We start from the raw sequence: 26,655 nt of genomic DNA on the forward strand, positions 1-26,655 counted from the left end.
CAAATTCATGGTGGAGGGAGCCTCTAAAAAACCCAGTTTGGACCAATTCATGGTGGAGGGAGCCTCTAACCAGCCCAGTTTGGGCAAATTCATGGTGGAGGGAGCCTCTAACCAGCCCAGTTTGGACCAATTAATGGTGGAGGGAGCCTCTAACCAGCCCAGTTTGGACCAATTAATGGTGGAGGGAGCCTCTAACCAGCCCAGTTTGGACCAATTAATGGTGGAGGGAGCCTCTAACCACCCCAGTTTGGACCAATTCATGGTGGAGGGAGCCTCTAAACAGCCCAGTTTGGGCAAATTCATGGTGGAGGGAGCCTCTAAAAAACCCAGTTTGGACCAATTCATGGTGGAGGGAGCCTCTAACCAGCCCAGTTTGGACCAATTAATGGTGGAGGGAGCCTCTAAACAGCCAAGTTTGGACCAATTCATGGTGGAGGGAGCCTCTAAAAACCCCAGTTTGGACCAATTCATGGTGGAGGGAGCCTCTAACCAGCCCAGTTTGGACCAATTAATGGTGGAGGGAGCCTCTAACCAGCCCAGTTTGGACCAATTAATGGTGGAGGGAGCCTCTAACCACCCCAGTTTGGACCAATTCATGGTGGAGGGAGCCTCTAACCAGCCCAGTTTGGGCAAATTCATGGTGGAGGGAGCCTCTAAACAGCCCAGTTTGGGCAAATTCATGGTGGAGGGAGCCTCTAACCAGCCCAGTTTGGACCAATTCATGGTGGAGGGAGCCTCTAACCAGCCCAGTTTGGACCAATTAATGGTGGAGGGAGCCTCTAACCAGCCCAGTTTGGACCAATTCATGGTGGAGGGAGCCTCTAACCACCCCAGTTTGGACCAATTCATGGTGGAGGGAGCCTCTAAAAAACCCAGTTTGGACCAATTCATGGTGGAGGGAGCCTCTAAACAGCCCAGTTTGGGCAAATTCATGGTGGAGGGAGCCTCTAAAAACCCCAGTTTGGACCAATTCATGGTGGAGGGAGCCTCTAACCAGCCCAGTTTGGGCAAATTCATGGTGGAGGGAGCCTCTAAAAAACCCAGTTTGGACCAATTCATGGTGGAGGGAGCCTCTAACCAGCCCAGTTTGGGCAAATTCATGGTGGAGGGAGCCTCTAACCAGCCCAGTTTGGACCAATTAATGGTGGAGGGAGCCTCTAACCAGCCCAGTTTGGACCAATTAATGGTGGAGGGAGCCTCTAACCAGCCCAGTTTGGACCAATTAATGGTGGAGGGAGCCTCTAACCACCCCAGTTTGGACCAATTCATGGTGGAGGGAGCCTCTAAACAGCCCAGTTTGGGCAAATTCATGGTGGAGGGAGCCTCTAAAAAACCCAGTTTGGACCAATTCATGGTGGAGGGAGCCTCTAACCAGCCCAGTTTGGACCAATTAATGGTGGAGGGAGCCTCTAAACAGCCAAGTTTGGACCAATTCATGGTGGAGGGAGCCTCTAAAAACCCCAGTTTGGACAAATTCATGGTGGAGGGAGCCTCTAACCAGCCCAGTTTGGGCAAATTCATGGTGGAGGGAGCCTCTAAACAGCCCAGTTTGGGCAAATTCATGGTGGAGGGAGCCTCTAACCAACCCAGTTTGGACCAATTAATGGTGGAGGGAGCCTCTAACCAGCCCAGTTTGGACCAATTAATGGTGGAGGGAGCCTCTAACCACCCCAGTTTGGACCAATTCATGGTGGAGGGAGCCTCTAACCAGCCCAGTTTGGACCAATTCATGGTGGAGGGAGCCTCTAAAAAACCCAGTTTGGACCAATTCATGGTGGAGGGAGCCTCTAAACAGCCCAGTTTGGGCAAATTCATGGTGGAGGGAGCCTCTAAAAAACCCAGTTTGGACCAATTCATGGTGGAGGGAGCCTCTAACCAGCCCAGTTTGGACCAATTCATGGTGGAGGGAGCCTCTAAACAGCCAAGTTTGGACCAATTCATGGTGGAGGGAGCCTCTAAAAACCCCAGTTTGGACCAATTCATGGTGGAGGGAGCCTCTAACCAGCCCAGTTTGGACCAATTAATGGTGGAGGGAGCCTCTAACCAGCCCAGTTTGGACCAATTAATGGTGGAGGGAGCCTCTAACCACCCCAGTTTGGACCAATTCATGGTGGAGGGAGCCTCTAAACAGCCCAGTTTGGGCAAATTCATGGTGGAGGGAGCCTCTAAAAAACCCAGTTTGGACCAATTCATGGTGGAGGGAGCCTCTAACCAGCCCAGTTTGGACCAATTAATGGTGGAGGGAGCCTCTAAACAGCCAAGTTTGGACCAAATCATGGTGGAGGGAGCCTCTAAAAACCCCAGTTTGGACCAATTCATGGTGGAGGGAGCCTCTAACCAGCCCAGTTTGGACCAATTAATGGTGGAGGGAGCCTCTAACCAGCCCAGTTTGGACCAATTAATGGTGGAGGGAGCCTCTAACCACCCCAGTTTGGACCAATTCATGGTGGAGGGAGCCTCTAAACAGCCCAGTTTGGGCAAATTCATGGTGGATGGAGCCTCTAAAAAACCCAGTTTGGACCAATTCATGGTGGAGGGAGCCTCTAACCAGCCCAGTTTGGACCAATTAATGGTGGAGGGAGCCTCTAAACAGCCAAGTTTGGACCAATTCATGGTGGAGGGAGCCTCTAAAAACCCCAGTTTGGACCAATTCATGGTGGAGGGAGCCTCTAACCAGCCCAGTTTGGGCAAATTCATGGTGGAGGGAGCCTCTAAACAGCCCAGTTTGGGCAAATTCATGGTGGAGGGAGCCTCTAACCAGCCCAGTTTGGACCAATTAATGGTGGAGGGAGCCTCTAACCAGCCCAGTTTGGACCAATTCATGGTGGAGGGAGCCTCTAACCAGCCCAGTTTGGACCAATTAATGGTGGAGGGAGCCTCTAACCACCCCAGTTTGGACCAATTCATGGTGGAGGGAGCCTCTAACCAGCCCAGTTTGGACCAATTCATGGTGGAGGGAGCCTCTAAAAAACCCAGTTTGGACCAATTCATGGTGGAGGGAGCCTCTAAACAGCCCAGTTTGGGCAAATTCATGGTGGAGGGAGCCTCTAAAAAACCCAGTTTGGACCAATTCATGGTGGAGGGAGCCTCTAACCAGCCCAGTTTGGACCAATTAATGGTGGAGGGAGCCTCTAAACAGCCAAGTTTGGACCAATTCATGGTGGAGGGAGCCTCTAAAAACCCCAGTTTGGACCAATTCATGGTGGAGGGAGCCTCTAACCAGCCCAGTTTGGACCAATTAATGGTGGAGGGAGCCTCTAACCAGCCCAGTTTGGACCAATTAATGGTGGAGGGAGCCTCTAACCACCCCAGTTTGGACCAATTCATGGTGGAGGGAGCCTCTAAACAGCCAAGTTTGGACCAATTCATGGTGAAGGGAGCCTCTAAAAACCCGTTTGGACCAATTCATGGTGGAGGGAGCCTCTAACCAGCCCAGTTTGGGCAAATTCATGGTGGAGGGAGCCTCTAAACAGCCAAGTTTGGGCAAATTCATGGTGGAGGGAGCCTCTAACCAGCCCAGTTTGGACCAATTAATGGTGGAGGGAGCCTCTAACCAGCCCAGTTTGGACCAATTAATGGTGGAGGGAGCCTCTAACCACCCCAGTTTGGACCAATTCATGGTGGAGGGAGCCTCTAAACAGCCAAGTTTGGACCAATTCATGGTGGAGGGAGCCTCTAAAAACCCCAGTTTGGACCAATTCATGGTGGAGGGAGCCTCTAACCAGCCCAGTTTGGACCAATTAATGGTGGAGGGAGCCTCTAACCAGCCCAGTTTGGACCAATTCATGGTGGAGGGAGCCTCTAACCAGCCCAGTTTGGACCAATTAATGGTGGAGGGAGCCTCTAACCACCCCAGTTTGGACCAATTCATGGTGGAGGGAGCCTCTAACCAGCCCAGTTTGGACCAATTCATGGTGGAGGGAGCCTCTAAAAAACCCAGTTTGGACCAATTCATGGTGGAGGGAGCCTCTAAACAGCCCAGTTTGGGCAAATTCATGGTGGAGGGAGCCTCTAAAAAACCCAGTTTTGACCAATTCATGGTGGAGGGAGCCTCTAACCAGCCCAGTTTGGACCAATTAATGGTGGAAGGAGCCTCTAAACAGCCAAGTTTGGACCAATTAATGGTGGAGGGAGCCTCTAAAAACCCCAGTTTGGACCAATTCATGGTGGAGGGAGCCTCTAACCAGCCCAGTTTGGACCAATTAATGGTGGAGGGAGCCTCTAAACAGCCAAGTTTGGACCAATTCATGGTGGAGGGAGCCTCTAAAAACCCCAGTTTGGACCAATTCATGGTGGAGGGAGCCTCTAACCAGCCCAGTTTGGACCAATTAATGGTGGAGGGAGCCTCTAACCAGCCCAGTTTGGACCAATTAATGGTGGAGGGAGCCTCTAACCACCCCAGTTTGGACCAATTCATGGTGGAGGGAGCCTCTAAACAGCCAAGTTTGGACCAATTCATGGTGAAGGGAGCCTCTAAAAACCCGTTTGGACCAATTCATGGTGGAGGGAGCCTCTAACCAGCCCAGTTTGGGCAAATTCATGGTGGAGGGAGCCTCTAAACAGCCCAGTTTGGGCAAATTCATGGTGGAGGGAGCCTCTAACCAGCCCAGTTTGGACCAATTAATGGTGGAGGGAGCCTCTAACCAGCCCAGTTTGGACCAATTAATGGTGGAGGGAGCCTCTAACCACCCCAGTTTGGACCAATTCATGGTGGAGGGAGCCTCTAAACAGCCAAGTTTGGACCAATTCATGGTGGAGGGAGCCTCTAAAAACCCCAGTTTGGACCAATTCATGGTGGAGGGAGCCTCTAAACAGCCAAGTTTTGGGAAATTCATGGTGGAGGGAGCCTCTAACCAGCCCAGTTTGGACCAATTCATGGTGGAGGGAGCCTCTAAACAGCCCAGTTTGGGCAAATTCATGGTGGAGGGAGCCTCTAAAAAACCCAGTTTGGACCAATTCATGGTGGAGGGAGCCTCTAACCAGCCCAGTTTGGACCAATTAATGGTGGAGGGAGCCTCTAACCAGCCCAGTTTGGACCAATTAATGGTGGAGGGAGCCTCTAACCACCCCAGTTTGGACCAATTCATGGTGGAGGGAGCCTCTAAACAGCCAAGTTTGGACCAATTCATGGTGGAGGGAGCCTCTAAAAACCCCAGTTTGGACCAATTCATGGTGGAGGGAGCCTCTAACCAGCCCAGTTTGGGCAAATTCATGGTGGAGGGAGCCTCTAAACAGCCCAGTTTGGGCAAATTCATGGTGGAGGGAGCCTCTAAAAAACCCAGTTTGGACCAATTCATGGTGGAGGGAGCCTCTAACCAGCCCAGTTTGGACCAATTAATGGTGGAGGGAGCCTCTAAACAGCCAAGTTTGGACCAATTCATGGTGGAGGGAGCCTCTAAAAACCCCAGTTTGGACCAATTCATGGTGGAGGGAGCCTCTAACCAGCCCAGTTTGGGCAAATTCATGGTGGAGGGAGCCTCTAAACAGCCCAGTTTGGGCAAATTCATGGTGGAGGGAGCCTCTAACCAGCCCAGTTTGGACCAATTAATGGTGGAGGGAGCCTCTAACCAGCCCAGTTTGGACCAATTAATGGTGGAGGGAGCCTCTAACCAGCCCATTTTGGAACAATTAATGGTGGAGGGAGCCTCTAACCACCCCAGTTTGGATCAATTCATGGTGGAGGGAGCCTCTAACCAGCCCAGTTTGGACCAATTCATGGTGGAGGGAGCCTCTAAAAAACCCAGTTTGGACCAATTCATGGTGGAGGGAGCCTCTAAACAGCCCAGTTTGGGCAAATTCATGGTGGAGGGAGCCTCTAAACAGCCCAGTTTGGGCAAATTCATGGTGGAGGGAGCCTCTAACCAGCCCAGTTTGGACCAATTAATGGTGGAGGGAGCCTCTAACCAGCCCAGTTTGGACCAATTCATGGTGGAGGGAGCCTCTAAACAGCCCAGTTTTGGCAAATTCATGGTGGAAGGAGCCTCTAACCAGCAGAGTTGTGGGAAAGCAGGGTGGAGGGAGCCTCTAACCAGCAGAGTTGGTGGAAATCAGGGTGGAGGGAGCCTCTAACCAGCAGAGTTGGGGGAAATCATGTTGGAGGGAGCCTAGTATTAGCAGAATTGTGCAACGCTTATGGTGGATGAGTATGAGGATGCGGAGGAATTGGAGAGGTTGAGTACAGACATGGAGTTTCATGTTGGGGTGCTTTACACAGGTGGGCACAAAAATGAAGGCTCTATCCAGTGGTGGTTCATTTTTATCAAAGTGAGCCGGTCGGCACTCTCAGCTGACAGACGGGTGCGCTTGTCAGTGATGATGCCACCGGCTGCACTGAACACCCTCTCAGATAGGACGCTGGCGGCAGGACAGGACAGCACCTCCAAGGCATATAGGGCAAGTTCAAGCCACAGGTCCAACTTCGACACCCAATACGTGTAGGGCGCAGAGGGGTCGGAGAGGACAGGGCTGTGGTCGGAAAGGTATTCCCGCAACATGCGCCTATACTTCTCACGCCTGGTGACACTAGGACCCTCCGTGGCGGCACTTTGGCGAGGGGGTGCCATCAAGGTGTCCCAGACCTTAGACAGTGTGCCCCTCGTTTGTGTGGACCGGTGAGAACTTGGTTGCCTACTGGAGGAACTGCCCTCCCTGCCGCCAACGTCACATGCTGGAAACATCTCCATCATATTCTGCACCAATTGCCTGTGGCAAGCATTGATGCGATTGGCCCTCCCCTCTACCGGAATAAAAGACGAGATGTTGTTTTTATACCGGGGGTCAAGGATAGCAAAGATCCAGTACTGGTTGTCCTCCATGATTTTGACAATACGCTTGTCGGTTGTAAAGCACCCCAACATGAACTCAGCCATGTCTGCCACAGTGTTAGTTGGCATGACTCCTCTGGCCCCACCGGAAAGTTCAATCTCCATTTCCTCCTCATCCTCCATGTCTACCCATCCGCGCTGCAACAATGGGACGATTCGAAGTTGCCCGGAAGCCTCCTGTATCACCATCACATCATCGGACAACTCTTCTTCCTCCTCCTCCTCCTCCTCCTCCTCCATTAAACGCAGTGAAGCGGACAGATGTGTGGACCTACTCTCCAGCTGTGACGGATCGGATGCTATCCCTAACTCCTCTGTGTGATCTGAGTTATCCCTGATGTCAATCAGGGATTCTCTCAGAACACACAAGAGCGGGATTGTAAGGCTCACCATCGCATCCTCAGAGCTCACCCTCCTTGTGGACTCCTCAAAGACCCGTAGGATGTCACAAAGGTCTCTCATCCATGGCCACTCATGGATGTGAAACTGAGGCAGCTGACTTTGTGGCACCCTAGGGTTTTGTAGCTGGTATTCCATCAAAGGTCTCTGCTGCTCAACCACTCTATTCAACATCTGAAACGTTGAGTTCCAGCGTGTGGGGACGTCGCACAAAAGCCGGTGTTGTGGCACATGCAGGCGTTGCTGGAGAGATTTTAAGCTAGCAGCGGCTACTGTCGACTTGCGAAAGTGGGCGCACATGCGCCGCACTTTCACCAGTAGCTCTGGAACATTGGGGTAGCTCTTTAGGAAACGTTGCACCACTAGGTTGAAGACGTGGGCCAGGCATGGAACATGTTGGAGTCCGGCAAGCTCCAGAGCTGCTACCAGGTTCCGGCCGTTATCACAAACGACCATGCCTGGGCCCAGGTGCAGCGGCTCAAACCATATTGCCGTCTCATCGAGGAGGGCATCCCTCACCTCGGAGGCAGTGTGCTGTCTGTCCCCCAAGCTGATCAGCTTCAGCACAGCCTGCTGACGTCTACCAACGCCAGTGCTGCAACGTTTCCAACTCGTAGCTGGGGTCAATCTAACAGCGGAGGAGGAGGCGGTGGCGGAGGAGGAGGCGGTGGCGGAGGAGGAGGCGGTAGAGGAGGAGGAGGAGGGGGGTGTTCTTCTCGTGTCCCTGCCAGGAATGTTAGGCGGGGAGACGAGGTACACCGGGCCAGTTTGGGAAGCAGTCCCAGCCTCAACTACATTCACCCAGTGTGCCGTCAGTGAAATGTAGCGTCCCTGTCCGCATGCACTTGTCCACGCGTCGGTGGTCAAGTGGACCTTTGTGCAAAGCGCGGAACTAAGGGCCCGCCTGATGTTGAGTGACACGTGCTGGTGCAAGGCGGGGACGGCACACCGGGAGAAGTAGTGACGGCTAGGGACGGCATAGCGAGGTGCCGCAGTTGCCATCAGGTCCAGGAAGGCGGGAGTTTCAACAAGCCGGAACGCCAACATCTCCTGGGCCAGCAGTTTAGCGATGTTGGCGTTCAAGGCTTGCGCGTGTGGGTGGTTAGCAGTGTATTTCTGCCGCCGCTCCAATGTCTGAGAGATGGTGGGTTGTTGTAAAGAAACGCCTGATGGTGCCTTTGATGGTGCAGGAGAAGGAGATAAGACAGGACCAGGGGAGGATGAGGTAGAAGTCAACAAAGTGGCGGAGGCAGATGAAGTGGTGTCCTGGCTCGTCCTCTGGAGTGCATCGCCAGCACAGTCAGCAGTGGCAGTGGCAGAGGCAGAGGCAGTGGCAGAGGCAGTGGCAGTGGCGTGAACGGCAGGCGGCCTTTGTCCTGCCGTTGCTGCCTGCCACTGATTCCAGTGCTTGGATTCCAAATGACGGCGCATTGAAGTGGTGGACAGGTTGCTCTTCTCAGAGCCCCTAATCAATTTCGAGAGGCAAATTGTGCAGACAACACTATATCTGTCCTCGGCGCATTCCTTGAAAAAACTCCACACCTTCGAGAAACGTGCCCTCGAGGTGGGAGTTTTTCGGGGCTGGGTACGAACTGGAACATCTTGGGAGATTCCGGGTGTGGCCTGGCTTCGCCTAAGCTGCTGACCTCTGCCTCTGCCTCTAGCTACCCTTTTTGGTGCTGCACCTGCCTCAACATCCACACTACTTTCCCCGCTTGACATCCCCCCTGTCCAGGTCGGGTCAGTGTCCTCATCATCCACCACTTCCTCTTCCAACTCCTGTCTCATCTCCTCCTCCCGCACAATGCGCCGGTCAACTGGATGCCCTGACGGCAACTGCGTCACATCATCGTCGATGAGGGTGGGTTGCTGGTCATCCACCACCAAATCGAACGGAGATGGAGGAGACTCTAGTGTTTGAGCATCTGGACACAGATGCTCCTCTGTTAGGTTCGTGGAATCGTGACGTGGAGAGGCAGGTTGAGGGACAATGAAAGGAGCGGAGAACAGCTCTGGGGAGCAGGGACAGTTTGGGTTATTGTTCTGTAAAGCTTCGGAATTTTGGGAGGAAGGAAGACAAGACTGTTGGGTAATAGGAGGAGAGGAGGCAGAGTCTGACTGGCTGCTGGACAATGTGCTGTAAGCGTTCTCTGACAGCCATTGCAAGACCTGTTCCTGGTTCTCGGGCCTACTAAGGTTTGTACCCTGCAGTTTAGTTAATGTGGCAAGCAACCCTGGCACTGTGGAGTGGCGCAATGCTTGCTGCCCCACAGGAGTAGGCACGGGACGCCCTGTGGCTTCACTGCTACCTTGCTCCCCAGAACCATTCCCCCGACCTCGCCCACGGCCTCGTCCACGTCCCTTTCCGGGAGCCTTGCGCATTTTGAATTCCTAGTTAGAAATTGGCACTGTATACCAGTAGTAAAAATTGTGGGTGCACGTAACCCCAATATATTCTTTGAATTCCCAGTCAGACACTGGCACTATATGGCAGTAGCAAGAAATGAGGGTATTTGTATTCCCAATATACTCTTTAAATTCCCAGTCAGACAATGGCACTGTATACCAGTAGTAAAAATTGTGGGTGCACGTAACCCCAATATATTCTTTGAATTCCCAGTCAGAAACTGGCACTATATGGCAGTAGCAAGAAATGAGGGTATTTGTATTCCCAATATACTCTTTGAATTCCCAGTCAGACAATGGCACTGTATACCAGTAGTAAAAATTGTGGGTGCACGTAACCCCAATATATTCTTTGAATTACCAGTCAGAAACTGGCACTATATGGCAGTAGCAAGAAATGAGGGTATTTATAACCCCAATATATTCTTTGAATTCCCAGTCAGACAATGGCACTGTATACCAGTAGTAAAAATTGTGGGTGCACGTAACCCCAATATATTCTTTGAATTCCCAGTCAGAAACTGGCACTATATGGCAGTAGCAAGAAATGAGGGTATTTGTATTCCCAATATACTCTTTGAATTCCCAGTCAGACAATGGCACTGTATACCAGTAGTAAAAATTGTGGGTGCACGTAACCCCAATATATTCTTTGAATTACCAGTCAGAAACTGGCACTATATGGCAGTAGCAAGAAATGAGGGTATTTATAACCCCAATATATTCTTTGAATTCCCAGTCAGACAATGGCACTGTATACCAGTAGTAAAAATTGTGGGTGCACGTAACCCCAATATATTCTTTGAATTCCCAGTCAGAAACTGGCACTATATGGCAGTAGCAAGAAATGAGGGTATTTGTATTCCCAATATACTCTTTGAATTCCCAGTCAGACAATGGCACTGTATACCAGTAGTAAAAATTGTGGGTGCACGTAACCCCAATATATTCTTTGAATTACCAGTCAGAAACTGGCACTATATGGCAGTAGCAAGAAATGAGGGTATTTATAACCCCAATATATTCTTTGAATTCCCAGTCAGACAATGGCACTGTATACCAGTAGTAAAAATTGTGGGTGCACGTAACCCCAATATATTCTTTGAATTCCCAGTCAGAAACTGGCACTATATGGCAGTAGCAAGAAATGAGGGTATTTGTATTCCCAATATACTCTTTGAATTCCCAGTCAGACAATGGCACTGTATACCAGTAGTAAAAATTGTGGGTGCACGTAACCCCAATATATTCTTTGAATTACCAGTCAGAAACTGGCACTATATGGCAGTAGCAAGAAATGAGGGTATTTATAACCCCAATATATTCTTTGAATTCCCAGTCAGACAATGGCACTGTATACCAGTAGTAAAAATTGTGGGTGCACGTAACCCCAATATATTCTTTGAATTCCCAGTCAGAAACTGGCACTATATGGCAGTAGCAAGAAATGAGGGTATTTGTATTCCCAATATACTCTTTGAATTCCCAGTCAGACAATGGCACTGTATACCAGTAGTAAAAATTGTGGGTGCACGTAACCCCAATATATTCTTTGAATTACCAGTCAGAAACTGGCACTATATGGCAGTAGCAAGAAATGAGGGTATTTATAACCCCAATATATTCTTTGAATTCCCAGTCAGACAATGGCACTGTATACCAGTAGTAAAAATTGTGGGTGCACGTAACCCCAATATATTCTTTGAATTCCCAGTCAGAAACTGGCACTATATGGCAGTAGCAAGAAATGAGGGTATTTGTATTCCCAATATACTCTTTGAATTCCCAGTCAGACAATGGCACTGTATACCAGTAGTAAAAATTGTGGGTGCACGTAACCCCAATATATTCTTTGAATTACCAGTCAGAAACTGGCACTATATGGCAGTAGCAAGAAATGAGGGTATTTATAACCCCAATATATTCTTTGAATTCCCAGTCAGACAATGGCACTGTATACCAGTAGTAAAAATTGTGGGTGCACGTAACCCCAATATATTCTTTGAATTACCAGTCAGAAACTGGCACTATATGGCAGTAGCAAGAAATGAGGGTATTTGTATTCCCAATATACTCTTTGAATTCCCAGTCAGACAATGGCACTGTATACCAGTAGTAAAAATTGTGGGTGCACGTAACCCCAATATATTCTTTGAATTACCAGTCAGAAACTGGCACTATATGGCAGTAGCAAGAAATGAGGGTATTTATAACCCCAATATATTCTTTGAATTCCCAGTCAGACAATGGCACTGTATACCAGTAGTAAAAATTGTGGGTGCACGTAACCCCAATATATTCTTTGAATTCCCAGTCAGAAACTGGCACTATATGGCAGTAGCAAGAAATGAGGGTATTTGTATTCCCAATATACTCTTTGAATTCCCAGTCAGACAATGGCACTGTATACCAGTAGTAAAAATTGTGGGTGCACGTAACCCCAATATATTCTTTGAATTACCAGTCAGAAACTGGCACTATATGGCAGTAGCAAGAAATGAGGGTATTTATAACCCCAATATATTCTTTGAATTCCCAGTCAGACAATGGCACTGTATACCAGTAGTAAAAATTGTGGGTGCACGTAACCCCAATATATTCTTTGAATTACCAGTCAGAAACTGGCACTATATGGCAGTAGCAAGAAATGAGGGTATTTGTATTCCCAATATACTCTTTGAATTCCCAGTCAGACAATGGCACTGTATACCAGTAGTAAAAATTGTGGGTGCACGTAACCCCAATATATTCTTTGAATTACCAGTCAGAAACTGGCACTATATGGCAGTAGCAAGAAATGAGGGTATTTGTATTCCCAATATACTCTTTGAATTCCCAGTCAAACAATGGCACTGTATACCAGTAGTAAAAATTGTGGGTGCACGTAACCCCAATATATTCTTTGAATTACCAGTCAGAAACTGGCACTATATGGCAGTAGCAAGAAATGAGGGTATTTATAACCCCAATATATTCTTTGAATTCCCAGTCAGACAATGGCACTGTATACCAGTAGTAAAAATTGTGGGTGCACGTAACCCCAATATATTCTTTGAATTCCCAGTCAGAAACTGGCACTATATGGCAGTAGCAAGAAATGAGGGTATTTGTATTCCCAATATACTCTTTGAATTCCCAGTCAGACAATGGCACTGTATACCAGTAGTAAAAATTGTGGGTGCACGTAACCCCAATATATTCTTTGAATTACCAGTCAGAAACTGGCACTATATGGCAGTAGCAAGAAATGAGGGTATTTATAACCCCAATATATTCTTTGAATTCCCAGTCAGACAATGGCACTGTATACCAGTAGTAAAAATTGTGGGTGCACGTAACCCCAATATATTCTTTGAATTCCCAGTCAGACACTGGCACTATATGGCAGTAGCAAGAAATGAGGGTATTTGTATTCCCAATATATTCTTTGAATTCCCAGTCAGACAATGGCACTGTATACCAGTAGTAAAAATTGTGGGTGCACGTAACCCCAATATATTCTTTGAATTCCCAGTCAGACACTGGCACTATATGGCAGTAGCAAGAAATGAGGGTATTTGTATTCCCAATATATTCTTTGAATTCCCAGTCAGACAATGGCACTGTATACCAGTAGTAAAAATTGTGGGTGTATATAGCCCCAATTCTATTGCTAGGGGACTTGCAGGGTATTTCTGGGGTGAAGGTGGGGGGGCACACCGTTGGAACGTGTATCGGGGTATATATCGGGTATACGGGAATACACTGACAGTGTATTCCATTCAGGATCCTGGGAAAGCTGGGTTGCGGCGATTGAGCCCGTCAGTGCCACGTTACACTGACAAGCTTCTCCCTGGAATTTAGCTCTTACAAGAGCTGTTGGTTGTCTTCTCCTTCCTATCCTAGTCTGTCCCTGCCTACCCAGAATCTAAGCCCTAGCTAGCTGGACGGAAACCTCCGTCCTCGGTGAATTGCAAGCTCAGAATGACGCGAACCTGGGCGGCGCTGTTCTTTTAAATTAGAGGTCACATGTATTCGGCAGCCAATGGGTTTTGCCTACTTTTTTCAACGTCACCGGTGTCGTAGTTCCTGTCCCACCTACCCTGCGCTGTTATTGGAGCAAAAAAGGCGCCAGGGAAGGTGGGAGGGGAATCGAGTAATGGCGCACTTTACCACGCGGTGTTCGATTCGATTCGAACATGCCGAACAGCCTAATATCCGATCGAACATGAGTTCGATAGAACACTGTTCGCTCATCTCTAAAACTGACCCCTCCAGGAATTTTTCCAATGGAAATAGTGAACTTTTTTTTTTTTTTAAATTCAGTGTTTTTTATTGAGGTTTTTCAAATACAAAATAGAAAATGCATATAACAAATCTCATGTTTTACAAAACTTAAAAACAAGAATCCATATAAATGCAGTTATGATTATAACAATACAATTTTAGTAATAGAATCAATAATCAAATTTACCCTAACATTAGGTGTATAGAAAGTCACAGCGAATAATTCAAATGACATAATATTCAAATCCTTTAAGAGCTAAGCTAAGAAAAGTAGATAGGAGTCAAAGGGAGTAGAAATCGAGGAAGAGGTGAAAAAGTAAATGTAATATAAGAAAATAAGAAAGAAGAAGGAAAGAAGAAAAGAAGTTCCGCAGTAAGAGAGAAAATTTGTGATTGATTTGTATATAGCATTCATTTTCAGTAACCAAGGGGACCAGATTTTCCAGTATCTTTTGTTTGTTCTAGAAGACCAGTTCAAGAGCTCTTTGAAGTGAGCTATTTGAGAGACTTTGTCCTCCCATAGTGAAATAAGAGGAGTCACCTTTTGATGCCAAAAAAGGGGAATGATCAGTTTTGCAGCAGCTGGAAGATGGGTAACAATCTTGTCTTTCTTGGGTTGGCAATCCGGAGATGACATGTTCAAAAATATCATAGATGGGTTTAAGGTGAAATAGTGACCTTTTTGACCCCAGTAGTGCTTAAACATAATGGATGGTACAAAGTAAAAACTTCAATTTCAGTGCCCAATATTTTGCACCCATTTTGTGTCAACAGAGACAGATACTCCTAAAATCTTTTAAGTGGGCTGTCTCGGATACAGGAATATCATATATTTGAGCACCCACTGTTTTTTGTCTTTTGGAGTATACAGTTAGAGGGACTGGCTGTTATGATAAGCAAGTTAACTAAAAAAAAAACAAATAATAACCTGCGGAGCCCAACTGGGCTTTGAAGCGCAGACCTACCCTGGTGTGAGCTGGACCCGACAGTGTCACTGCTGGGCTACACTACCATCTGGGTGTTTCTCTGCTAACTTTACAGAGGCGGCCTCTGCAGCACAGAGCAGCCTCTACAGGAAAAAGGAGTCTAGCTAGCAGGTACACTAGCAGTGAAAGGAATAAGGATAAATTGGGGAAGAGAGACCCACTTCCACAAAAATAAAAGACACACATAAACACACTAGCTGCAGAGTCAAACAGACAATACTCAAGTGCAGCTAACACACCACTAGTTGAGGGACTGGTGCTGCACCCACATTAACGTATTTAGAATTGAGGCTAGGGCAGCAGGCTGACAAACCTGCCTCCTTAAAAGGAGGAAGGGTGGTCCCAATCAACCAGCCCAGCTTCCTAAATCGGGTGCTCATTGGTTGAGACTACTGTCAATCAAAAGACCAACCACACCCACCGGCCGCAAAGGAATTAACCCCTTCTAAGCAGGGATGCCAGCAACAGGGAAAGGGTGACAGCCAGCAAGATGCTACAACAGAGGAACAGGCTGCGACCCGACCCCTTGGCCGCAGCTTACGCAATGTCCTAACACTGGTTTTTGGATGCCATGTTTCTTTTGCAAATCCCCCCGAGGTTCCAGCAGAACCTTAACTAGCAAAGACTGGATCCCATAGCAAACTTTTGACTTGGATCCCCCCCTGCACAGTATAGTGTCCTCTTTATTAGCCCCACATGGTATATTGCCCCGTTTACACACAGTATAATGTCCCACAGTTGCCCCGCTACATTCTATAATGACCTACAGTACACAGCCCCTTCACACATTATATAGTTCTTTAGAGGCTCTTTCACACAGTAAGTCACATAGTGGCCTCTGTACACACTATAATGCCCCATAGATACCCCTTCACACAGTATAATGTCCCATAATGGCCCCTACATGTTTATTGAAAATATTTCAAAAACTTTGTGTGCAGGAGAAGGTATGGAAAGTACCACTGTTGTTTTATGTTTGACCACCTCCCCTGGGCCTCCGATTATTACACTTGGGGGTCTGAAAAAAATAGAAGGAATATCATTAATAGAAGACTTTTAAGCAGTCTTCAAACTAAGTTAAACCTTAGTTAAAACATTAATCCTTAATGGAATGTGTACTCTATTGAGTCTTCTGAACGTGTGAGTTATAATTGCTCAGATTTTAAATCCTGTCATTTCAAAACTGATTTTATCATCTAATCTGAATTATTTTTGCAAACAAGGTATACAATGTAGATGAATGCAGTCCAGAAAAGGTATACACATGTACAGCCATGATTTGAGGGTACGTCATTCGTATAAACTGTTCATACATGTAGATATCTTTTTAATGGGACACTTTCCATACACATTTCTTATAAACCTATCTAAAATTCTATTTTTACTCTGCTAATTTTTAAATGACATAAATGACTCATAAATTACATTTAATTATTAGAGATGAGCGAACAGTGTTCTATCGAACACATGTTCGATCGGATATCAGGGTGTTCGCCATGTTCGAATCGAATCGAACACCACGTGGTAAAGTGCGCCAAAATTCGATTCCCCTCCCACCTTCCCTGGCGCCTTTTTTGCACCAATAACAGCGCAGGGGAGGTGGGACAGGAACTACGACACCGGGGGCATTGAAAAAAATTGGAAAAAGTCATTGGCTGCCGAAATCAGGTGACCTCCATTTTAGACGAATAGTGGATTTCAAATCCGGGTCATATGAGAATGTGAACTTTGTGACTATGAGACAGGGATAGCTGTACAGGCAGGGATAGCTAGGGATAACCTTTATTTAGGGGGGAATGTTATTAAAAATAACTTTTTGGGGCTCTATCGGGTGTGTAATTGTGATTTTTGTGAGATAAACTTTTTCCCATAGGGATGCATTGGCCAGCGCTGATTGGCCGAATTCCGTACTCTGGCCAATCAGTGCTGGCCAATGCATTCTATTAGCTTGATGAAGCAGAGTGTGCACAAGGGTTCAAGCGCACCCTCGGCTCTGATGTAGCAGAGCCGAGGCTGCACAAGGGTTCAAGCGCACCCTCGGCTCTGATGTAGGAGAGCCGAGGGTGCACTTGAACCCTTGTGCACCCTCGGCTCTGCTACATCAGAGCCGAGGGTGCGCTTGAACCCTTGTGCACACTCTGCTTCATCAAGCTAATAGAATGCATTGGCCAGCGCTGATTGGCCAATGTATTCTATTAGCCTGATGAAGTAGAGCTGAATGTGTGTGCTAAGCACACACATTCAGCTCTACTTCATCGGGCTAATAGAATGCATTGGCCAGCGCTGATTGGCCAGAGTACGGAACTCGACCAATCAGCGCTGGCTCTGCTGGAGGAGGCGGAGTCTAAGATCGCTCCACACCAGTCTCCATTCAGGTCCGACCTTAGACTCCGCCTCCTCCGGCAGAGCCAGCGCTGATTGGCCGAAGGCTGGCCAATGCATTCCTATGCGAATGCAGACTTAGCAGTGCTGAGTCAGTTTTGCTCAACTACACATCTGATGCACACTCGGCACTGCTACATCAGATGTAGCAATCTGATGTAGCAGAGCCGAGGGTGCACTAGAACCCCTGTGCAAACTCAGTTCACGCTAATAGAATGCATTGGCCAGCGCTGATTGGCCAATGCATTCTATTAGCCCGATGAAGTAGAGCTGAATGTGTGTGCTAAGCACACACATTCAGCACTGCTTCATCACGCCAATACAATGCATTAGCCAGTGCTGATTGGCCAGAGTACGGAATTCGGCCAATCAGCGCTGGTTCTGCTGGAGGAGGCGGAGTCTAAGGTCGGACCTGAATGGAGACTGGTGTGGAGCGATCTTAGACTCCGCCTCCTCCAGCAGAGCCAGCGCTGATTGGTCGAGTTCCGTACTCTGGCCAATCAGCGCTGGCCAATGCATTCTATTAGCCCGATGAAGTAGAGCTGAATGTGTGTGCTTAGCACACACATTCAGCTCTACTTCATCAGGCTAATAGAATACATTGGCCAATCAGCGCTGGCCAATGCATTCTATTAGCTTGATGAAGCAGAGTGTGCACAAGGGTTCAAGCGCACCCTCGGCTCTGATGTAGCAGAGCTGAGGGTGCACAAGGGTTCAAGTGCACCCTCGGCTCTCCTACATCAGAGCCGAGGGTGCGCTTGAACCCTTGTGCAGCCTCAGCTCTGCTACATCAGAGCCGAGGGTGCGCTTGAACCCTTGTGCACACTCTGCTTCATCAAGCTAATAGAATGCATTGGCCAGCGCTGATTGGCCAGAGTACGGAATTCGGCCAATCAGCGCTGGCTCTGCTGGAGGAGGCGGAGTCTAAGATCGCTCCACACCAGTCTCCATTCAGGTCCGACCTTAGACTCCGCCTCCTCCAGCAGAGCCAGCGCTGATTGGCCGAATTCCGTACTCTGGCCAATCAGCACTGGCTAATGCATTGTATTGGCATGATGAAGCAGTGCTGAATGTGTGTGCTTAGCACACACATTCAGCTCTACTTCATCGGGCTAATAGAATGCATTGGCCAATCAGCGCTGGCCAATGCATTCTATTAGCGTGAACTGAGTTTGCACAGGGGTTCTAGTGCACCCTCGGCTCTGCTACATCTAAGGTCGGACCTGAATGGAGACTGGTGTGGAGCTATCTTAGACTCCGCCTCCTCCAGCAGAGCCAGCGCTGATTGGTCGAGTTCCGTACTCTGGCCAATCAGCACTGGCCAATGCATTTCTATGGGGAAAAGTTAGCTTGCGAAAATCGCAAACTGACAGGGATTTCCATGAAATAAAGTGACTTTTATGCCCCCAGACATGCTTCCCCTGCTGTCCCAGTGTCATTCCAGGGTGTTGGTATCATTTCCTGGGGTGTCATAGTGGACTTGGTGACCCTCCAGACACGAATTTGGGTTTCCCCCTTAACGAGTTTATGTTCCCCATAGACTATAATGGGGTTCGAAACCCATTCGAACACTCGAACAGTGAGCGGCTGTTCGAATCGAATTTCGAACCTCGAACATTTTAGTGTTCGCTCATCTCTATTAATTATTGTAGTATATAATTGAAAATATATCTCTAGCACTTATTTATTACTAGCTGTAGGAGGTGCAAACGTAGAAGTTGTAGGCTCCAGTGCTTGAGGGTAATCAATGGTGACTTAAAGTTTATTGGTGGTTCATTAAAAATCTCAGGTGTAGCAGGGTTCAGCCCACAGTCAGCTCTGCTGCATCTGAGGCTGTAGCAGAGCTCAGCGTGCGCTCAACGCTGCTACATCTCAGGTGTAGTAGGGTTCAGCACACAGTCAGCTCTGCTACATCTGACATGCAGCAGAGTTCAGCACACAGTCAGCTCTGCTGCATCTCAGGTGTAGCAGTGTTCAACGCACAGTCAACCTCTACATCTGAGATCGGACCACAATGGAGACTGCTGTGGACAGATCTTAGACTCTGCCTCCTCCGGCAGAACCAGCGTTGATTGGCTGAATGCTGTACATTGTATGGCAACTCTGGTCAACGAATTCCTATGAGAAAAAGTCAGCTCCCGCATAACGCAAGCTGAAAGGGATCCCGACCAGATAGAACTCCAAAGAGCTGTGTGAGTAACATTCCCACCTAAATAAAAGTAATCCCTAGCTATCCCTGCCAGTACATCTATCCCTGTCTCACAGTCACATAGTTTACAGTCTCATATGACCCGGATCTGAAATCAACCATTCGTATAAATTGGAGGTCACCTGATTTCGGCAGCCAATTACTTTTTCTGATTTCGATGCCTCCGTTGTCATAGTTCCTGTCCCACCTCCCCTTCACAGTTATTGGTGCAAAAAAAGTGCCAGGGAAGGTGGGAGGGGATACAAATTTTTAGTGCGTTTACAGCGTAGTATTCGATTGGAATCGAATACCTCGAACGTCTTCATATTTGATCGAACACCGTTTGCTCATCTCTAGTCATAGCAGTTTTACTCTGCTTTTTTATGAGCTAGATGATAACAGGTAAAAAATATGCAAATCTAATCTCCTGGATGGAATTAGGAGAACAGAGGGCACTCTGTACACCACCCTATAGAGGGCGGCATCCTTAACATCATGAACGACTCAGTTATAAAGTCTTTTAATCATAATGTGGATTTAATTGCTAAATCAGTATTTCTGTCCCAAAAGGAACAAATTCCCAACTATGGACAGCGCTGTTTTGGCCTATTGGGCCATCCTCTGCATAGTGTAGGAATACTGATTTAGCAGAGTGAGAGACTATAGACCAGGGTATGGGGGCACTCGTCCACATTAGGGAGAGTGTTCGTCTACATAGGCAGTACGGAGACTTACAAGTCATGCCTGCTCCGCTTTAGCAATTTAGCAATTAAATCCACATTATGATTAAAAGACTTTATAACTGAGTCGTTCATGATGTTAAGGATGCCGCCCTCTATAGGGTGGTGTACAGAGTGCACTCTGTTCTCCTAATTCCATCCAGGAGATTAGATTTGCATATCTTTTACCCATAATGCCTAGCGGAGCAGGAATGACTTGTAAGTCTCCGTACCGCCTATGTAGGCGAACACTCTCCCTAATGTGGACGAGTGCCCCCATACCCTAGATGATAACAGTCAGCATTATTTTCAAGTAGAGGAGGAAGACATGGCTGGTTGGTGGAAGAGGTAGTAATGGCAGAATGCATGGTATTGCTTACTAGTAGTTGTTCTAGTAGGGGAACTAGGGGGAAATTAAAACTGTGTGCAGGAATTACATGGCCAAAATATATCAGAAAAAAGTGGGGAAGATGATGACATTGCCAATGATGATAATTCTTTTGTGGATAGGACCTGGAAACTGGGTTAGGATGACAAGGTAATATCAGATGAAGAGAGTGGTGGCAGTGGAGATAATCAAAATAGAGTGGATAAAACTTAATTTTTAGTTAAATAATCTAAAAGATAAGTATCTATTCAAATCCCAAAACCTCCTACATACATCAAAAACAGAGGAAGAACAACAACTGCAGTAGTAAGGAAACCTCAATCTGGTTATCACGGTTCCTCATACATCAATATACCAAAACAAACAACATACTAATGTAGTGTTATTCAATAAGATATCCACCCCATTCCCGGATTCCAGAAAATGGCCAATTATCAACCAAATAAATGGTTTGATCTCACCATTCCTATATTTAGTTTTTCTTCATATCCAGGATCATAGGACATTGGGACTGCCTCCAGGGTAGTCAATCATTTACTTTACCTACCAGTTAGTCACTTTGATGTCCCTTACACCCATATAGCTCCAGCCCTTACAAGGCCAGTCCACATCTGACCCTTAAATAAACCTTACTTCTTACCCTACGTACACATTTCATCACTAATACATCGTGACTCCTCAGGGGTTCTTGGAAGAAAACAGCTGATATAGACTCCTAACTTATTTTCTCATATATAAAACAGCAAACACCCAGCGGCTATGGCAGCTGCCCGGCTCCTGAAGGGCTACCATCTTCAAACACCCAGCATCCTCCGTACTAGTGTGGCAGATGTCTGGAAAGGGTTAAAGCTGTCCCTGCTTTATATCTCCATGTTAGAATATGGGTCTTTCACTGGATATGTCAATTTGGGAAACCATGAACATTATTGTCCACATGTGAAGCAGCAATTCTTGGATTTCATGGCCCACTGGGTCAATGTTTTGCAGTGGCCATGTGTTGTTTTACAATTAATGAGCCTGGACCAGAGAAGCCGCACAGCAGAGCAACTGCTTCACTCCAAATCAAATCAAATCAAAAAAAGCTTTATTGGCACGTCCAAATAGATATTTGGCATTGCTAAAGCTAGTAGAGTGTGTGTGTGTGTGGGGGGGGAGTTGGATTCGGGTGGGTGAGTGGTAGGTATGGAGGGGTGGGGTGGGTGGTTTGGGGTATAACAGTCCGTGGAGTCTCATCTTCCTCTTCGTTGGTGACCGCTATATTGGTAGGTGGGAGTGGGGTGGGGCGGGTGTAATGGGATAAATATAACAGTCCGTGGAGTCTCATCTTCCTCTTATTTGGTGACAGTTGGACACGTATTGGGCAGCGATCTCCACAGTGGCCTCTTCTTCTCCCAGTAGGATGTAGAGTTTCCTCTTTTCGTCTGCAGATATGAAGTCTGGGATGTGGGCGGAGAGTCTTTGGTAGTAGACGGCCCTCACAGCTGAGTATTTGGTGCAGTGTAGCAGGAAGTGCGTCTCGTCTTCTAGGGCGCCCTGGTCACAGTGCTGGCACAGTCTGTTCTCCCGTGGCTTGTACGTCTGCCTGTGTCGCCCTGTCTCTATCTCTAGGTTGTGGGCGCTCAGTCTGTACCGGCTCAGGGTCTGTCTGTTTTTGGGGTGGCGTATTCTCTCCAGGTAGGTGGCCATGGTGTAGTCCCTTTGTAGGGATTGGTACACGGTGAGTTTCTTGAAGTTATTTATTTTGTTTCTCCATTCTTTAATGTACCGCTCTCTGTTTGCCTCTGTGGTCACCTTTATTTCGGCCTTGGTTATCATCTGTTGGTGTTTTTGGTTTAGTGGTTGGTTGTTTGGTTGGAGAGTGTCTGGTTTGCTCAGGTGGCTTAGCCATTCTTGGTGGTGGTAGGAGTCAGGCTTGCTCCCCTGGATGTGTGCCTGGAAAGCTAGTGCCCTCTTCTGTATGGTGAGCCATAGGGGGAGTCTGCCTAGCTCTGCCCTGCAGGCCATATTGGTGGTGTTGCGATGGACATGGAGCAGGTATTTGCAGAACTCCAGGTGGAAGTTCTCTGTTGGGCTGGAATCCCACTTTGACTGGTCTGGGTAGCTGACTGGGCCCCAAACCTCGCTGCCGTAGAGAAGGATCAGGGAGATGACTGCGTCAAATATCTTCAGCCAGACCCTCACCGGTGGTTTGAGGTGGTACAGTTGTCTTCTGATGGCGTAGAAGGTTTTGCAGGCTTTTGCTTTCAGGGTTTCTATTGCTGCTTTGAAGCTTCCTGATTGGCTGAGCTCCAGCCCCAGGTAGGTGTAGCTGTTGGTTTTCTCCAGTGTGGAGCTGTTCAGTGTGAATTGTGGGGTGGAGGCTTTATTGTGGCCCTTCTTCTGAAATACCATGACTTTGGTCTTCTTCTGGTTGATGGGTAGAGCCCATGTGGTACTGAATTTTTCCAGCACTGACAGGCTTTCTTGGAGGTCTTTCTCGGTGGGGGCCAGGGGGCCATTCTAAAGCAAGAATCCCACTGGATGACTCTTCACAAACTTCAATTGAGCAGCGTGATCCTCAACAATGGCACCAATATTGTTGCTTTGCTGCAGTTGGATCAACTATCACATTGTCCCTGTATGGTGCATGTGCTGATACTTGTTGTGGTTCTTATGACCAAAAAAGAATCAGTATATTTCAACCATTCTTATTTCACAATAATACCCTGCTCTATTTGCATCAGCAAAATGCTCTGCCTTTGCACCGCCTTATCTGTGATGTTCCATTCGGTGGAATCTGCTGGAGCATTTGTGTGAACTGCAGAAGCCGTGAGAAAACACTGTACACAGCAAACCACAGGGACAATGTGTTGTTTCACAAACCATCATTGCAGGCTCATAAGGCTCAGGTGTTGACACACATAAGACCACCAAATTTTTTGAGCAGGGACAACTGCAGCATCAGCTATGTGATCATTTTGTTATATATCTAAGAGGAAACACTCATGCTAAAAGGGATGAATATGCACACAGATAAAGCTTATAGTGGCAAAGAACAGCCTTGGTCATGCCCAAACTATTAAGTCAGATGGGCTGCCCAGCACCCTGTAAAAAGTACTGGCAGAATCCTTCAAAACGGGTGAGTCAATATTTTGGCCAGAATACACAGGCATCGTCACTGTATGGATATATCCATAATGTCACAGTCTGATTATATTTACATGAATTGTTCATACTCTTCAGTGTGATTGTCTATTTTCTTATCCAAACACTATATTGTTATTATCTGTCTGCCATGAAAATGGAATAGGAATCATTTGTTGTGAACGCCATCCACTTTGCTGTGACTGTAAAATGCCGCGTTTTTTACCATGTTATTTCTGCCACGGGAGAATAACAGAGTTTACACCATGTGGGGACCCAGCCTTAAGCAGGATTATTATCCGGATCTAGAAGTGCTCAGTGCTGATGATAGCCTTGAATATGAAGCTATCTAATAAATTCTTTACAGACGAAAATACAGATAAAGGGATTTTCATAAATCAAAGTTTTGTTGCTAAAAGTACAGTAGCTAAAACTTTGTTTCATTGTAAAAATTATCATGCTGCTACAAATAAGTAAATGGAAAATGAAAGTGTTATTTTATTGATTTAAGGATTTTTTGCTATAATAGTTGGGCTTAACAATAAAATACTATAAAATAATGTAAACCTCAATTTTATTGTTATTTTATTGTGGGTTCCTTCCTAAGGATTGACAGAAAAATGTAGAACTTTCCATTATCGCTCAGGGTTTGGACATCTTGTCTTTTGTTAGTGATGGCTTTGTGAAACTGTGATAAGCACCTGTCATAGATGAAAAGTGTATGTTTTCTTTTCTTCCTTTTATATAAGCTGTATAGATGTCTAGTATAGTGAACATCTTTAAAATATCACTTGTGGCAGGTGCATTTTAGTTGAGATCATTGCAATGTAAGAGAAATAAAAAGCTATATCAGTTGCATCCTAAAAACAGCAGTCCTTATTGGGTTGCTTATAGTTTTGATCTCTGAGAGTAGTAAGCTTTTGCAACTCCATTAGACTTTAAAACCTTTCCCTGGCATTCTCAGAGGAAAAGAAATGTATGCTTTATAGAAATCAAGCTGGAAGTCTGCATGTGTCCAATTTTGATCAAACACAAAGGATGGTCAGAATTATACCAGCAAAGTATCTGTACACAGAAAGCCTAAAGCTGAACATCTATGATCTGTAAACTTTGGAACGATGAGCATCAAGTTTGAAGTTCTACATTTACAATATAATAGAAGAAAATATTGTTGTTCAATTGAAATGTTTTTAACCCTTAAAGCAATGCAAAAATAATAAAAATAATTGATAAAGCACAAAAAAATAATTAAAAATAAAACACTGTACACCCTAAAACATTTATTTTTTGATATGCAGGCTATGCTGGGTGTCGACTATCATTAATTGTGGTTATTTATTATTATTATTATTATTATTATTATTATTATTATTATTATTATTATTATTATTATTATTATTCATTTTCAAATTACTCTTAACTAAAGTGACACAATATAAAGTGAGAAACTCTGTGGAGTATTCCCAATGGTGGCACAAGTACTCTTAAAGATGACCTTTATATCAATTAATAGATGCTAATCCATTGAAATAACAGGCATGTTATACTTGCCAACATGTCCCCCACAGTGATGCAGATAGATATGATTAAAAAGCTGTCAAATGGAAAACATATCACAAAATGCATTCGAATATGTGAACCAAAATAAAAAATCTCTCATTCAACTAATTTTTGCGTCTTTTTTTCAGGGACACATAGGGCTTTATTTTTATGTTTTTTTTTTTTTTTTTTTAATGTGTTTTAATTTTTTTTATATCCGGGAAAATATAAACATAATAGGAGGGAAATTTTGTCTGGTTTTCACTTTATTTATTTATTTATTTTTATTTAATAACACAAAGCGCTACTAAAAAACTTTATAAAATAGTTTTTCCTCTCCGTTATGGTAATTTTTATTTTGTATGGTGTTGACGGGGGTGGGGCTATAACCTTTAATAATGTTGTTTTATTAGCATATTATTTTATTTATTTTTTAAAATTATTTTATTTTAATTTTTTTTACACTTTTTTATTATATTTTATTTTTACTTTTTTTTCAGATTATGTCCCCATAAGGTCATAAGAGACCTTTGGGAACATCTTATCACTTTTTTTTGTTAGGGAGGCTGATTTCCCCTATAACTGAGGCTGCTACATTTAGCCTCAGTTGCAGGAAGAATCCAGCCTCCTGCACACTGTCCTTTAGACTCACAGAGCTGATCTGGGTCCTGTAGGACCCAGCAGCTCTTGTAAGACACTGAGCCCGGCAGATCATGTGACCACCGGGTCAGAGGGCGGCCGCATCATGGCGGCGCCCATAGCCGTGTATACAGCGCTCATTGAGCCGTGTATACACAGCGATCGAGAAGGCAGGGAAGGGAATAAACCTTCCCTGCCATCTCTCTGGGAGCACCGGCTGAAGTTACAAAGGAGAGTGTGGTACTTGGGCAGTCAGCACTGAGAACTATCTAGGGCCGGATGCGGTTTCTGTATATTACCAGGAGAGCACAGACTGTCAAAACTAGCCTAGTACCTGAGCGCTGGATGATTAAAAGCAAAGAGGAAGGAGTTCAGGCCCACATAAAAGAGAAAGAACCGTACAGAGCAGGATACGCCGCAGGGAGAATGATAGACCCGCGGGATAGTATTTTACTTTTGAGTAGCAATCCCCAGCATCCCTCCTGCAGAACCAGCGGTGATTGGCCAATCAACACTGGTTCTGCAGGAGTCTCGTCTTTGATGAGGTGGAGTCTAAGATTGGACCACAATGAAGACTACGTATTTAACATTAGAGCACTCTTTATTGTGGTCCGATCTTAGACTCCACCTCATCAAAGATGAGCCTCCTGCAGAAACAGCGTTGATTGGCCGAATACTATACACTGTATAGCATTTGGCCAATCAACACTAGTTCTTAATCTAATTTTTACTGCAAATAGCGAGTGGTATTCGATCGAGTATGAGTATTTCGAATACCATAGTATTCGATCGAATA

Source organism: Leptodactylus fuscus, chromosome 4 (genome assembly GCF_031893055.1).
Source record: "Leptodactylus fuscus isolate aLepFus1 chromosome 4, aLepFus1.hap2, whole genome shotgun sequence".
Lineage (NCBI taxonomy): Eukaryota > Metazoa > Chordata > Amphibia > Anura > Leptodactylidae > Leptodactylus > Leptodactylus fuscus.